This window comes from Mustela erminea, chromosome 1 (assembly GCF_009829155.1).
Source record: "Mustela erminea isolate mMusErm1 chromosome 1, mMusErm1.Pri, whole genome shotgun sequence".
Classification (NCBI taxonomy): Eukaryota; Metazoa; Chordata; class Mammalia; order Carnivora; family Mustelidae; genus Mustela; species Mustela erminea.
Genome location: NC_045614.1, coordinates 152,851,869 through 152,864,141, shown reverse-complemented (window position 1 = coordinate 152,864,141; position 12,273 = coordinate 152,851,869).

Here is a 12,273-nt window from a genome sequence, read left to right as displayed (position 1 = left end):
TACATGCCCAGTCACACACGGAGCAGTAGCACTAGGGCGGGGGACTCCGTGAGGAAATCTCCAGTCACACACTTGACTTCAGACATCAGCTTGGTCAGCAGAGGACCCAGGTCTCAGGAAAACACTCGCCTCACACCTGCCAACTCTTGGCCAGTTGCTCTGTGGGAAGGATGCGAAGACAGCTGGGCTGGGTTTTTCTGGGCTTTTCTCCATGGTCTCTTCCGGTAAGGCCAGCCAGAGGCCAAAATCTTGAACGCGGTAAGGTTGCTTTGCAGCATCTGTCTCCCCTGGTTGCTCCAGAAAAGATCTGACCAGTGATTATGGGAACTGCTTGTCTGCTTCACTTCCACAGGAAAGGGCTTTTAAATGATTGTGTTCTTTGAAACACCATTTACCATCAAAGAAACCAAGGCTCCATGGAGAAATGACTGACTGCAGAGCTCTGGCTCTGGATATGGGCAAGATAAGCTTAGGACATCTTGTGTCAGAAAGCGAGGAAGCCATCGGGCTACCAGGACCTTTGGAAAGGAAATGGAGTCCATTTTGAGGGGACTTGCTGGGGCCAAAGAGGAGATGGTTTGAGCATCCAACAGAAAAATGATTACAAATCACTGACATATCATATATACTTTAAATCCTCTTTACATGAAACTCATCAGAAGCTTATGGTGGGCTTTTATGTGTTTGTTTGGTAGGGAATAAATCATTATTCTGAAAACAGGTAAATAAAAGGAGAGAAACAGCCATTTGTCCTGTCTTTACTGGATGAACTACAGTCCAGAGTGATCAAAGAGTTGATAGAGAAAAGTTCACCTTTATGGAAGAATCTTGGCCAGTAAGAGCAAAGAAACATGACTGAGCTAGAAAACTTCCATTTTCCAACCAGATTGGGATTATGGATCTAAACCACAGTCATCAATGCTACTGAAACTATAAAGTGGGTAAATCAGATTGTTACCTGAACCCCCAGAGAAATGTCAACATCGCCCAACGTAGAGCACCCCCACGTGATGTGCCTCCAGACGGGACCTGTAGCAAATACACAGCACCTCTCTGAAGGATTCTTGTCCCCTCAGAATTGACCCTGAGTCAAACCACACCTCTAGATCTTCCAGCTACTTGACAGAAAACACAACGGCTGGAGGTATTAAGAAATACTGCAAGGGATGCCTGGGGGGCTCAGTCAGTGAAGCGTCTGACTTTGGCTCAGGTCCTGATCTCAGGGTCCTGGGATCCATCCAGTGTCGGCCCACGTTGGGCTTGGTGCTGAGCAGGGAGTCTGCTGACGTTTTCTCTCTCCCTCTGCCCCTCCCCCTCCACATTCTCTCATACTCTCTCTCAGATAAATAATAAAATCTTTAAAAAAAAAAAAAAAGGGCGCTTGGATGGCTCAGTTGGTTAAGTGTCTACCTTCAGCTCAGGTCATGATCTCAGGGTCCTGGGATGGAGCCCCGCATTGGGCTCTTTGCTCAACAGGGAGTCTGCTTCTCTCTCTCCTCTGCCCCTCCCCCCTGCTCACACTTTCTCTCTCTCTCTCTCAAATAAATAAATAAAATCAGAAAGAAGAAAGGAAGGAAAGAAGGAAAGAAAGAAAGAAAGAACGAACGAACTATGAGGATATAATGCACCAAATCCAGAACATGGGAAATTCTACAGGATAAATGAATGACTCTGTTTCTCCAGTAAATGATGTGGGGTAAAGAATGAAAAAACGTATTATTGTAGATTAAAATATAATTAAAAGACATTAAGAGATGTAAGGCATATGCAAAAGGAACATAACTGGATTGTGATTTGGACAAACCAACTATAAAAAGAAATTTGAACACAACTGAAGAAACAAAAGAACTCAGATGATTCTAAGAAATTACTATAATTTTTGTGTGTGTGATAATGGTATTGTGGTAATGTTTTTAAAACTCGTTACCTGAGGGTAAAATGTTAAGACGTCTAGAATTTAATTTAGAATGATGGGGGGTGGAGGAAATGTGAGTGCATAGAGATAGGACAGAGGAAAGAAGAATGGCCAGGACTCAGTCACATACCCTAGTTCCCTGCAAGGGAGACTGGGAAGTATGTCTTCCCCCACTGCCGGTTTTCTGCCTGCTGGGGTCGTCCAATGACGGATGACAATGGGTTATAACTGAGGAGTATAATTAGCTCCACCATCTGTACCTGATGTTAAAAAGAAGAGAAAGAAAACTAAGGAAGTAACAGGAAAAAAACAAAAGAAAATGGTCTTAGTCAAAATTGGTGTTGCTTTGCTCACATCCCTGAAAGCTTCAGGTGGTAACTCAGAGGACCTTGGGACAGGATCTCGCTCATCTGCTCTCCTACTCTTTCTGGTTCAGTCTCAGGAAGGCTCATCTTCACAGATGCCCAAAACCTCTTGAGGCCAACTACCTACCCGTCCTTTCTGCATTCCAGTGGACAGAGGGCTCTGCTTGTCCAAGAGACCAACAGAACCCCCCTGGATTGAATGTCGTTGGCTGACTTGGGTCTCTTGCACACCCCTGAGCCAGTCACTGAGTCCTAGGAACTGAACATAGGGAGGGGCCTGGCTAGATCGGGTGTGCATCCTGGGATCCCAGCAGCCTCTCCCACTCACAGACTGTGAGTGGGGGAGGGGCAACTGGGCTGCTATTGTCTGAAGGGGGACAGGATTCTTGGCAGAGAAAGCACATATCCCTTCATCAATTCCCCATCTCCAGCCCCCATTCCTCACCTGCAAAGCGGAGTTGATGCGGCCTACCTGAGCATTCAGTGAGGTCCGCAAAGTTCCGAAACTCAGTAATATGACAAACTCAGTTGTTCTCCCGACTCTGAAGGATCTATTTCTACTCCTTTCCGTGGAGACGGAGTGACAGGCACCCCTTGAGTAAGCTCGTATGTGCCGTTTGACAGCCACCTCATGTCCCCATCCATCCTTCTGGGTGGTACTAGGGAGCCCTTGAATTTTGCCTAGAATTGGCAAAAACCCTGGAGAGGAGTGCCACGAGCGACGGGTTGGGCCACCTCTAGAAAGTTGCAAGATCTGTTGAATGGAGCCCTCCATTGTTCACAACTATGTGTGGTCCCAAATGCTCTCCCTTTAAAAAACAATTGTTTCAAACATCTGAAAACACACACTTATTGTGATACCAATGTCTCTAAGTCCAGCCTTTTGGCAGCTTGGTTCATTTGTTTCCCTTGGGAATTCTGATGTTTTCTGGGTTTTGAGAACACAGGTTAAGGAATTTTTAGTGTTTTGTCTTTGTGATCTTGGATAGAAGCCCTGTGCAGGTGGCCAAGAGCGCAATATTTACCATATAGAAAGAATCGGTGAACAAGATCAAGAAGATAGGCTTTGGAAACAGACTGCTTGGTTCAACTCCGAGTGTGTGACCTCAGACAAGTATCTCTTAGACCCAGTTTCCTCATCCGTAAAATGGGACTTAGAATTTTGCTGCGAAATTGCAGTGAGGAAACTGGTTTGTTCCCAGCTCACACAGGCAAGAGCAAAAGGCACCTCTCCTCTCCTGCTGTGTCAAGCCAGTCTGAGGTCCAGGCTCTGGGTGGAGACTGCCCTAGTGCCTTTGTATCTTTTGTGTAATCTCCCCCGCCCTTCTCCCCATCTGTCTGGCCAGGGGTGCGGCCTGCCATCAGAGCCCAGCCTGCTACCATTCCCTAGCCCCCTCCCCAGCCTCAGGGCGGCCCTGGGCCTCCCTCAGAACAATGCAGGGACGCCTTCTGGGGCCCGGGTCAGGCCCCTGCTTTGTGTCTGCCTGGCGGCCTCTTTCCCGCCCAGCCCAGCCCAGATGGGCCCATAGCCAGCCCCCTGTGGAGACCGTTGAAGGGGGGCTGTGGGGCAGGACTGCGGAGGACAGAGGACAGGATGGCCCCAGGGACATGCAGCCTCCTAAACCCCCCTGCCGCTCACACTGGCCATGGCACTGTTTCCTCAACAGGGAGAGCTCTGAGTTTGGGTGTGGACTGACCAGGCCCAGGGCACAAGTGTGTCTGGATTTATGAGAATTTTATGCAAAGTTAATTCTGTCTTCTGTGAAATCTTCTTCTTCTTCCTCCTTTCTGGACATCAGTCCGTGTAATACACTTAGGTGGCATTCATTAATCAAATTCTCTCTCTCACAGAATTTCCTTGCCGTGACTCTGGATTTCTTCCTTTTTTTCTCAGCTTTACCGAGACATTGACATGAAACCTACATCAAGTTTCAGGTGTACAATGTGATGATTTGATACCCAGTCATATTCAAAATTATTAACACCTTCATCCTTTCACAGGATTGCCATTTTTGGGGAGTGGTGATAACATTTGAAATCTACTCCCTTAACAACCATTACACAATAAGTCACTGTTATTTACAGCCACCATGCCATTCCTTTGCTCCCCGGAACTTACTTATCTTAAACCTGGGAATTTGTACCCTTTGATATCCCCATTTCCCCCACCCCTAGCCCCTGGTAACTTCCATTCTATTCCCTACTTTTGTGAGTTCAGCTTTAAAAAAATTTTTAATTTTAATTTTAACTTGATTTTTAATTGAAGTATCATAGACATACAGTGTGTTATTCGTTTCAGGTGTACAATCTAGTGATTTAACAATTCCATCCATGACTCCTTGCTCATCACCCAAGTGTCCTCTTAAACCCCTTCACCTATTTCACCATCCCCCCAGCCACCTCGCCATGAGTTCAGCTTTTTTACATTCTACGTAGAAGTGAGATCATACAGTATTTGTCTTTCTCTATCTGACGTGATACTCAGCATAATGATCTCAAGGTTCACCCATGTTGCAAATGACAGGATTTCCTTCTTGGGCTGGATAGTCCTCCACTGTGCGTGTACATACCACATGTTCTTTATTCACTTGTCTCCACGTCTTAGATAAAAATGTGGCAATCAACATGGGGGTGCCGATGTCTTTGAGATAGTGTTTTCTTTTCCTTTGGCTAAATACCCAGAAATGGAACTGCTGGATCACATGGAAGTTTTATTGTTAATTTTTTGAGGAAACTCCATGCTGTTTCCCACAGTGCCTGTGCCAGTTTGCATTGCCCACAGTGCACCAGGGTTCCCTTCTGTGGATTTTTTCCAAGTTAGACTCAAGCACAGGGAGGACTCACGAACTGAGGGTGTGTGATCATACATAGAGGAAGGGAAGTAGGAGAAATGGAGGAGAAGACTGGTTTCAAATAATTGGGAAGAAATAGTTCCTTTTGTATTTATACGTATAACATGAGGTTTTAAATATTTAGGTTTTAATATTTCAAAATAAATGGGTTAATAAAGACATTCAGAAAGAAAAATCACCAACGGGCAGATCTGTCTTCACAGCTAAAGAAATCAAATGAGTGCCTTGTAGAAGAATCTTACCTTTGATGTGTATCTGAACATCATTAATGACCCAGTGAGGCAGGAAATATTATCACAGCTGGGCCCTGGAAATGGAAGCTCAGAGAGGGCAAATGATTTGACTAATGTCACACAGCTGGCAAGTGGCAGCGGCCAACTTACTAGTCTCCTGTGAGACCTCCAGTGTCCTGTAAGCAAGGGGCTGTCTTTCCTGCACATTGAAGGGCAGTGGGGAAGGCCATGGGAGCCTGAGTCTCCTTCCCTGTGAAGTGAGGCTACTCCTCCTCCCGCTGTACAGGTGGCCCTAAGCCTCCAGTGAGAGGCTAGGTAGGGACGAATTGTTCAAAGTGCAAAGAGAAGCTGGTCTCTGTAAGACTGCTGCTTCTCATTCAACCTCAGCCCGGGAGCTCTGTTACGTGTTTCAGCTGGTGCATGGGTGTTCTCAGCCTGGCCCACCAGGGCTCTAGTCTCTCCCACACAGAGAAGGGGAGAAATGTAACCAAATTCGACCACTCTGAATGAGACCAGGTGGCTGACCATAATGGCTCTGCAGAGCAGGAAGAAGAAGGGATGAGATGAGTTGGCCAAGGTGGCCAGAGACAAGGGCAGGAGAGCTGTCGTGCACCCTGAGACAGAGCCAGGGAGGAGGCCTGAATGAGGAAGGGGAGACAGACACACGGGACAACCAGCCAGCCACAACAAAGATGCTTTCTCAGCATCTTGGCCTTCCCACAACTCAGGATGGCCCACAATGCGCGCACACACACACAACCACAGGGTATGCCCACCTGGTCTATGGCCCACTGCTTTTCCCAGGCCACCCACCCCACCCCCCAAATCAGGGAGGGTCCAAATAAAGCAAAAAAAAATTTTTTTTAAGCCAAATAAAGCAATTTGTAACAAATGTTTTTCTGGTCTGGGATCCAGTCCAGAGTCCTGTGTTGCACTAAGTTATCAGGCCTCCAGAGCTCTGTCGTCTCCTTTAATCTGAGACATCCCTTCTTTTTCTTTCTTAACTTTGACAGGTTGAAGAGTACAGTCATGCCAGTTGTTTTGTAGAATGTCCCTCCGTTTGGGTCACATATTTTCTCATTATCAACTTTACATTGTGTCCTTCTGGCCAGAATGCTACAGAAGTAATGTTACGTTCTTCTCAGGGCAACGTATTGGGAGACAACAGTATCCCTTTGTCCCGTCACTGGTGACATTGACATTGGTTGGTTTATTAAAATGGTGTCTGCCAAGTCTCTACCTTCCTTTTCTAATTAATAATTATTTTTTAGAGAGATCTGTTGAGACTGTAAATATCTTGTTCCTCAACAGACTTCCAGCCACATGTTTTTGTAATCCTTGAGGACTCTTGCCTGACTTCCTTATAGGATGGTGGTTTTCCTCCGCATTTATGCTGTATCTTGGCATTCTACAATAAGGAAGAGCTGTCCTTTGAGTATGGATGTACACATTTGTACAGACTTACCAATTCTTATGATACTCAACTGATTATAACCCATTATTGGCATCTATTTGGATGCTTCATGCCTTCAGGTGTTTCCTGTGTAATTTTGATATATTCCTAGTATTTCTTATTCGGTCACAGTCCGATGTTCCAGACTCATCTTGTACTTTCCCTGTCCCTGTCCTTGAATCAGCCATTTCTTAAGGGTCTCTGGTTCCTTTTAGCAAGGAATGATTTTTAAGAACTGAAAATATTACGTGGTAGAGTGTGCTCGTTGCCAGCTGCCTTGGTGTCTCTAGCCCTTTTCATGGATGAAGCTAGAAACCCTGGTGTCTCTAATTCCAAGCTAACTCTGTAGGGTTTGCCTGGTATGTCCATTTCATGGTTGTCTTTCCTTTCTTGCAGGGTGATCTAATTCCCAACATAAGTATATCTGTTTATTTATTTGGACCTAAAAGCACAGAAAATAGTTCCAGAATTCTTATACTCATGCTACTACAGAAAACCAAATCTATTAAGTAAAATACAAGTCTTCTATATTTACTTATGTAGTTGCCAGAAGTGGCTGAAACCTGTCAGATTTGTCCCTGAGGCTGGGTACGTTGTCACTGAATGAAAATTACTGTTCTGTTAATGTAGAAAGGCTGGGGAAGGTGTTTTGGTGGGCAACCAATAATTACGGCTGGCAGTCACTCAGGGTGCTATCTGGTAAACGCTGTGGGAAGGGAATGCAGTGAGAGAGGAGATTGGACTGCCAAGATCCAGGAAAGAGATGCTAAAGGCCTGAGCCAGGGAAGCCTACTAGAAGCATGTTGTCCATGAAATCCGCTGTGGCCTTCTAGAATCTTATATACTCTGGTCTGTACCAGCTCCCGGGATAATGCATTTCAAATATTCACTCTTCAGTGTCAAGAGAATACTAGCCTTGCGACCCTGGACAAGTTCTTAACCTCCCTGAGCCTCACACAGGCCATTTTGCTTTCAGAGAAAGGGTGGGAGCCTGTCCATGATGTTGCTGAGAATGTTTCTAAATATGCTTCTAATCAATGGTTTTAGCCAGTAGCATGCTTTTCTTTAATTGGCAATTACATAATTCCTTTTAACACTACAGGAATCCTGAAATCCTTTTAATAGATGGCATTGTAATTGCAGTTTTCATCTTAAACCACTTTATTTTCAGAGGGAATGAGAGACTCTGTCAAGAATGTAATAAGATAATTCAATGAAAAAGATGAAATGCTTGACTACCACCCAGGTAATAGCTGATAAATAAAAAAAAAAAAAAAGGTAAAAAAGAAAAGAAAAAAGAACTCAAGTGGCAATATAGATCAGGTGGGGCAGAGTAGGTATCTTTCAGCCGTGTGAGTGGAATATATTCCAAATTATTAATTTCCTGTCGGCTCAAGGCCAGCCATTCTCAGTGGTAGCCTGACCTGGCTTCCACTCAGCAGAAGGGGTGCTCTCCATGTCAGTAGTGAAGGGTAGTGGCAACAGTCAGGGCTTTGGAGGCAGCCAGACCTGTATTCATCTTCCAGCTCTGTTGTTTATTGCTGTATAATGCTGGGCTGTTAAACATCGGAAATCCTGGCCACGGGAGATATCATATACCTTTGAGAAGGTCATGAGTGATGAAAGCCAAGCACACGGACACTCAGTAAGTGAGAGTTCCCTTCTCCCTTAGCAACTTTCATGGATTTACTTTTGTGGCCCGGCAAAGCCCGATTTATACACCACATCCCCTCTCAGCCACCCAGGAGCCCCAGTGTAATGTACCAGCAGCCATCTCTGAAGATGAGACCCCAGAGAAATGAGAGCCCAGAGGACACGTGTGTCCTCCCGTACCACACCCCATACTTCTGTGGGACTCAGGAACCCTCAGTTGCATGCTTCTCTCTTCAAAAAGAAAAGTTAATGTTTTAAATACCTACCCCGCGCTCAGTCTCTGTATTGGGTTTTGTGGATGATACAAAGAAAGGTAAGACATGGTCCCTGTTTTCCAGGACCATAAAATCCCACTGAGGACCCAAAATAAGCATAAGGCATTGCAGACACACCTGATTCAAGTTCCAGAGCTGCACTCATTAGCTATGTGACCTTGACCCTGAATAGTCACTTTACCTCTTCGTACCTCTACTTCCTCACCTGGAAAACAGAGCCACCAGTCCCTACATCATGAGGTCATCCCCAGCTTTAGCATAGCTACTACATGTAGATGCACAGAGTAGGCACATGGGAAATCTAAGTTCCTTTATCGTCAAAGCACATAGTAGTTAAATAATGTAACAGAAAACGTATTTTGAGACAGCCTACAATTCATTGCCAAGTGAAATGCCCTGAAATAAATGTTGCTAGAGCTCACTGAAGAACAGAACCATTCCAGCTGGGGTAAGTGGGGTAGATTCTTGGACGAAGAAGGAAAGGGACTAGCATCCCCCAAAGACAAGTTGATTTTCTCAGATGTGTCATGGAAGCCATGTTTCCTGCACCAATGATAAGGAATAAGACTCGGGCCCCTAATACAAAACGGCACCTTGAAGACTGGAGAAAGCCATTCATTTATCCACCCAGGGCCACGCATTCTTTCAGATGGGAGGGCACATCCAGACTCTGTAGTTCCATCTTGGCTAGAAGCAGAAGCCTTCCTTTGTACTTGCTTTTGTGCGCAGAGTACCTTTCTGATGTTTATGATGGAAAACCCTGGCTGAAACAGGGCCTTGCACGGTTAGTGTGAGGATCTACTGGGAGAAGACCTGTAAATGCTCAGGATGGTGCCTTATGGGCAAGAGTTCAGCTGATGTTGATGCATTAGTCAGTTTTGCTGTGCAACAAACAGCCACATCTCAGAGACTTACAATAACAGCCATTTCCAACTAATGTGTCTGCTCATCTGTTGGTCTCCTTACCGCTGTCTGTCATGACTCATCTGTGCTCGACTTACCTCCAGTGCCAGGCTTTCTCATTCTGGGACCCAATGGGGGAAGTAATGTCACCTGAGCCAACTGCTGTTAACATCCTCTCCTGTAAGCAAAGCTCCCTGTACCTTTCTGTTCAAAGCCACACTTTGGTTAGAAGTATTAGGCTGAGCATGTGCCTGTCCATTAGCATTTCCTTTATCCTAGGCATAGATCTGTCCTCCATCTGGTTTGTCATTGCCCAGTGGACTCTGGTCAAGGCAGGAGGAGGGCTGACTTGTTCATGGTGGGCTACGAGGGCACTCAGACAAGTGGATGGTGAGAACTGTCAATTTGAGGGCAAGGAATGTTCTCTCACTACAATGGAATTAAATTAGAATTTGATATGGAATAATGACTGGGAGATCTCCAAATATTTGGAAACAAAATAGCATGATTCTAAGTAATTTATGATTCAAAGGAAAAAAGTATCTTAAAGGGACAAAACATTTTGAATTGCCTGAAGATGAAAATGCTGTAGTGCCAAATGTCCAAGATGCAGCTCTACCAGCACTTTCAGTGTTCACAGCACTAATGGCCTACATCAGACAAGACAAGCGGTAGCACATCAATGAGCTTAACCTTCACCTTAAGAAACTAGAAAAAGAGAAGAAGCAGATGCAAAAGTAAGCAGAAGAAAGGACAGAGTTAAAGATCAGAGCAAAAATCAGTGGAATCAAAGCAAGAAAATACATGAAACCAAAGGCTGGTTCTTTGGGAAGATTGATGAAATTGACAAACTGCTGGCCAGACTGAATAGGCAAAAAAGGAAAGAAAAGGCCCAAATTACCACTATCAGAAACACAAGAAGTGAGACCACTATGGAGTCCACATGTATTAAAAGAATGATAAGGAAATACTACAGGGCATCTGGGTGACTCAGGCGGTTGGGCAACTGTCTTCAGCTCAGGTCATGATCCTAGAGTCCCAGGATCAAGTCCCTCATTGGACTCCCTGCTTGACAGGGAGTCTGCCTGTCCCTCTGACCCTTTCCCCTCTCATGCTTTCTCTCACTCTCTCTCTCTCTCTCAATCTCAAATAAATTTTAAAAAATCTTTTTAAAAAAAAAAGAAATGTTATAGAAAACTTAATGCCAATATTTAAAACAATTAGAAGAAATAACAAATCTCTTGAAAGATATTAACAACCACAGTTCACTAAAAAAAGAGAGAAAATAGGTCTGTATCTATTGAAGTAATTGAATTTCTATTTAAAAATCTCTTCACAGAGAAAACTCCAGGGCCAGATTACTTCACCAATGGATTCTATGAAGCGTTTAAAGAGGAAATAATACCAATATTACATATGCTCTTCCAGAAAATAGGAGAAATAGAAGAAAAGGGAAAACCTTAACTCACTTTTGAAGGCCAGCATGAATTTGATGCCAAAGCCAGGAAGCGATAACAAGGGGGGAAAAAAGCTCAGACCAGTATCCCTCATAAACATAGATGTAATGATACCCTGCAATGTCTTAAAAGGGTCATACATTATGGCCAAGTGGGATTTATCCCCAGAATGCAAAGCTAGTACACATTCACAATTCAGTTGATGTAATTCACTGTATGACCAGACTCAAAAGAAAGGAAATCGGTAAGTCACAGAATGACTGGGAAGTCTGGAGGAGATTCAGAAAAACACAGGCAGGAACAACAACAACAAAGGGGGAGCAGAACGACAGCTGGAATCGTGCCCCAAATACAACCAGGTTGTGGATACTTCTGCCCTTGCCAGGTCACTGGACACAGGGGTGGGCACCATGGCTAATGCCATCGCTGGGGGCTGGATGTTGCTGATGCTAAGCTTCCATCAGAATGCATTCTCCACCAACCCTGCTTCTTTGAATGGCTGGTTCCAGCTTTGAAGACCCAGGAGTGAGGTTCTGATTGGCCAAGCTGTCAAGAAGACTGGAAAAGACAAGGTAACAGAAGAGGTTCTTAGTTGCCAACAATGGAATCCATGCCACGAACTGATGCAGCTGGGGACTTAGTAAGGCAGATTAAATAGCTCACAGAATCACTGGGATTGTTGAAAACGAGGCTATGGACCGAGCTTTCAGGAAAACACCTGCAACGACACAGGGCCCGGTAAGGGAGATCCTGCCACAGTTGAGATTAGGAAGCTGCCGTGCTTGCCCCTGGACCCAGGAAAGAGCAGCCTCTACTTCCCCAGAAGTACCAGCCAGAATGATTGTCGTAGGCCCAGACAGCTTCCTCGAGTAACTCACTTCTGAATCAGACTGGTGTGCCTGTTGACAGAATTAAGATTATATTCAGTGGTGAGGGAGGCTAGGAAATGAAGGGGTTTTGTTTGGTTTTACCAAAAATAAAATGTGAGGAGGGTTCACAGGGGACCTGAGAGCCACGACCGAGTGCTGTTTTTTTGTCCCCTGGTGAGAAGTGACTCTGCTTCCTATCCATAAAGAAGGAACTCCCCTCCTTCACGTATAGGGAAGTTCCTCAAGTTTAGGAAGGTAGTTCTGCTGCTCGACTTCCAAAAGTGACCAATGGAAAAGC